The sequence below is a fragment of the Petromyzon marinus genome, chromosome 25, assembly GCF_048934315.1.
Source record: "Petromyzon marinus isolate PM22_M1 ecotype Great Lakes invasive population chromosome 25, UKy_Petmar_22M1.pri1.0, whole genome shotgun sequence".
NCBI lineage: Eukaryota > Metazoa > Chordata > Hyperoartia > Petromyzontiformes > Petromyzontidae > Petromyzon > Petromyzon marinus.
The window spans coordinates 6,460,729-6,465,134 of record NC_133691.1 but is presented as its reverse complement, the minus strand read 5'-3'; positions in this window follow the sequence as shown (position 1 = coordinate 6,465,134).

The window sequence follows — 4,406 nt, the reverse complement described above, 5'->3', positions numbered from 1 at the left end:
AAAATAAAACAGTGTCCGATTGGTTCATGGAGTTTGTGATTTACGTGCAGGAGACATTTCCCTCTCACGCTTATCATGCTTGTTTACCCAGGCAAAATCACACCAGCACAGTCTCACGCACATGTGTGCAAAGAGCTCCCGTGCTGTAGCCTTAAAAGGCTGTTGGGGTAAGTGTTGTTCGTGAGCACCTGTGAAGGCTGGAACGGCACACGAGGGTGCGGTATGGCTCACATCACGTCCCGGCCGCCTTTGTCTTCCAGTGCTGATGTTTACACATCACAACCACGCAAGGCTGAGTCCTCGACCCAGGGGAGGCAAAGAACCGGTTCGGATATTCGTCAATGATGTTGGCGGTGAGCGGGAATGGAACTCTGTAGGGGGCCGTCCATAAATGACGTCACGCGATTTTGGACGATTTTTTGACCCCCCCCTCGTCACGGCGTCACAAAAAGTTAGACCCCCCTCAAATATGACGTCACGAAGCTCTGTCCCCCCCCCCAAAAAAAATATAAAACATGCTTCAAATCGCTTTAAACTATTGTCATTGTAGTGCGTATTTAATGTGGCGCTGCACTCTGATGTTGTAGGAGAAAGCATTTATTTAAAAGTATAATTAAGTAGAACGTGTTGTCTATATTAATTTAAAGTTGCGCATTTTGATGTGACGTCACATTTCTCAACCCCTCCAGCCCCCTCGTCATGCATCGTCACAAATGTCTGACCCCTCCCCCCCCCCTAGGTGCGTGACGTCATTTATGGGCGGCCCCATAGGTAGCGCAACGCGCTAACTGCTATGCTGCGGGTCCCACTCGAGTGGTCTTGATTGGTGGTAGTGTCACAGCAAAGAAATGGCTTGAGAACCACTGCAGAATACATGAGAAGATAACTACCAACAGCCATCCCATACTCCATAATATAGGATTTTTAAAAGGTTAGATCGGGTAAATATTTGCGTGATCTAGCCCAATAAACCCTAGCTTTCCACTCTGCAACAATATGCATGATATTATTGGTTCTTTCGGTAAAGTCACGTAGAAGGGAAACAATAAGATAATAAAAATATAAAACAATAAAATTCTCACGACGTTTCGACTGCAACCGAAAGAACCAAGAATATGAATCCCTGCAGTCACGAAAGCTTTAAATCAAAATATGGATGACATTGGTCGCGAAAGCCTACGTGTTAAGCCACCCAAGTCTCCTAATTCGCTCACATCACGGGTCTGACGTTTAAGCGATGTCACAGCAACGAAGCACATACAATGCGTGCGTAGTTTTTTCTTTACATAGCCTCGTCAAAATAATAAACTTGGACTATTTTAATAAACGTGCAGTTGCTCCACGAGGCACGTCGCCTGCGGGAAGGCACCTGGGCTTGCGGCAGGCGATTTGGGTGGGGATATTTAAACGGTGACCAACGCGGGGAATTGGTAAAACGAGACCAAACAAACGTCTGGTGAGGGCAAATTTGAAGAAGCGTTGGGAAATTCCGGCTGGCCAAGCTAGTCAAAGTGGCCGAAATATTGTTCATGTTTGGATAAAACTGGTGGTCGGTGTAGCCAAGAGGCAGACTGTGTTTGGAAAGTCACACATCTGCGCACAACTTTTAAAAACTGCAGTCGACTAGTACATTTTGGCTGTGTTTTGAAATTAAGAACCAATGGATTTGGGTGTATTTTCATTGGCTGCTAAAGTGTGTTGGTCGTGCATAGTTCTGAACGACATCGACCACAAAAAAATGCATTGGAGTATAACTCCAGATTTCAAATCACTACCAGCACGCCAATGGCAAGACCTCCTGATCTCAAGCATAAATAGAGATTATGATAAAGATTCTTATTTTTTTTAAATCACGTGCGCTCACATATCCACAGACTTCCACAACCTCTCCCTGTGGCAAGAGTGGAAAGCAATGGCATTGTGATGCCGCTTGTCGCGAGCGTGTTTGCGAGTGTGCTCACATTACTGGATCGAGGGGGCTAAACGGGCGCGGCACGGGCTAGAGAAGAGATGGAGTGACCGGTACTCAGCGGTGTCAAGATCGGCCTCTGTGGAGGAGGCTCGTTGAAGGACGCTGCTGCTACTGGGCAGCTGGAGGCAGTCGCCCTCCAAGCAACAACGGAGGGCGGAGGAGCGACGCTCACAACAACGAGCAGAGCGCCTGGCGGCTAAAACACAGCGAGTTGGCGTAGTAGTGGGCACATGTGGTGCATCGGCAAGCCATCTTAGTCGGTCAACCTATAGCACCTAGGTCTGTCCCGTGACCTCCTGCCAGCCGGCGTTCGACACTTCACGGGGCCCTAAAGTGCACTTAGCCTGGCACAAGCGCCGTGGTGACGTCACCGCCACTTAGTGGCGAATGACGGCTGCTGTTGTTATTGGCATTTACTTCGAGTTCCCGGCAACGGGTTAACATCATCGGCGATTGTCTGAGCCGGTCCTTTGTCCTCCCCTAAGTATGTGTGTATACCTCGGTATGTGTATCCCGTAAATGAGTAGTGGACCTGGTGCTATTCATGGGTAAGCATCAGGAACTGGGGAAACAAAAGCGGCCGGGCGTGGCACCTGGCCCACACCCCGCCACCTGAGTTCACGTGGCCAGAGCAGAAATTGTGACCACAGCAGTACAGATTTTACAGATTTCCCTCGCTTTATGCGTGTTCGGTTTGTGCGATTTCGCAAATATGCTGCTAACACATTTAGTAGACCAACAACAACAACTACATTGCTCTATTATGCGGTTTGAATTCACTAATTTGTGGTCGGACGTGGGACTGCGTCGTGTGCGGTGTGCGCTACTGGACAGACAGCTGCCTCGTGCAGTGCCTGCTATGCGATTTCGCTTTGTGCGACCTCTTTTTTTTTAGTTGAAACGCATCTACCGCGTAAAGCGAGAGAAGCTTGTATTCATACGGCTGATGAGAGTTCACGATTTGATAACTAATTTGGAATGATTATCACATAATTATAATTCACCTATTGGACACACATGCAGATATTGAGAGCCGCTACAATTATGCCACCTCAAGTGGTACTGAAATATAAAACATTTCTGGTCTCGGCTCATGGACTACCTCGTGTGCCATTGCGGTGTTAATAGATGTGCGCTAACAGCACTTTCCCGATCAATGGTCTGTACAACTTGTCGAAGGGTCTTAGTGTTAGTGTCCGCATGCGCGATTGTGTACGTGTGATTGTGTACATCTGTGATTGTGTACATGTGCGATTGTGTACGTGTGCGAACATCACGTTGCCACCCAGGGACACTTCTCAGCCACTCCTTAGTAGGGTACGCACGACGCATGACAGTACATGCGATCACTAAACAAAGCTGTGGAATTACCCACACTTGCTTGGCTGCGAGTTATTGACAAAGACTTTTGCAGCGCAGCAAGTGGATACCCAAACTCGCCCTGCCTCCCTGTTGAGTGTCGGTATCTCACACGCGTGTGTGGTGGGCTTCCTCTAAGTACTTTAGTTTTCTTAAACTCGAAGCCAGAAAACTCTTTATTTTAAGTCAAATGACCAAAATATTTTCTGCAAATGAACATACATCAGGGCTCTCCTTGACAAAAAGGCCGACAATTATGTTTTTAAATGGAAGAAAATGCGTTCACGTGTTTTTTTTCGTAATCGATATATGGAATCAAGCTACTTAAAATAAAAAGCTCTCATCGAGTGTCCTGTTACAATTTGTAAACATTTTTTTAAACCATTCAAATGAAACCATTTTTATTCATCCGAGAGATCCGTAAAATATTCTAAATTGGGCTTAAAATCACAGGAAACTCATCCCTAGCAGAGATCAAGAGTAGGGAGGTCAAAACAAAGCTGTGGGTTCCTTGCAAAATTCCCAGAGCTGCCGAGGCATTAGCTAATGACGCACATGCCCTGTGGACAGAGGATTAATTCTTATAACATTTTACATAATTCTATTTTTTGGCATTGGGTTGATCATTGCCCTAGTTGAAGGGCTTCTTGTGTATATTAGCTTGGTTGCTATTGTCTCTAGTTTTGGTAATCATTTATAGTCGTCACACTCAGGTCACGAGTAGAAATCTTGGCTGGAAGGTGGAATCGGTCATAATCATTCAGAGGTTGAAACATAATACGTAGATACATAGTACCACACTAAGTCAACTGGAGTACCTGGCTGTTGCCATTGGAAAGTAGAATATTCTACCAATGGTTTAGGGTAATAATTGGATACGAGCACTACCCATTGCCGATGTGAGTGTAGAGTGGACGAACCACCGATTTCTGACCATCATTACATCGCAGTGCACTTTGACAGTGCGCCACAACCTCCTCCTCCTGCACCTTCAATCGTTGGTGGGCAAACGAAGGTCTCGCTGCAGACACATCAGGCAATTCCAAATAGCCGCGCACTCAGCAAAAACACAAAC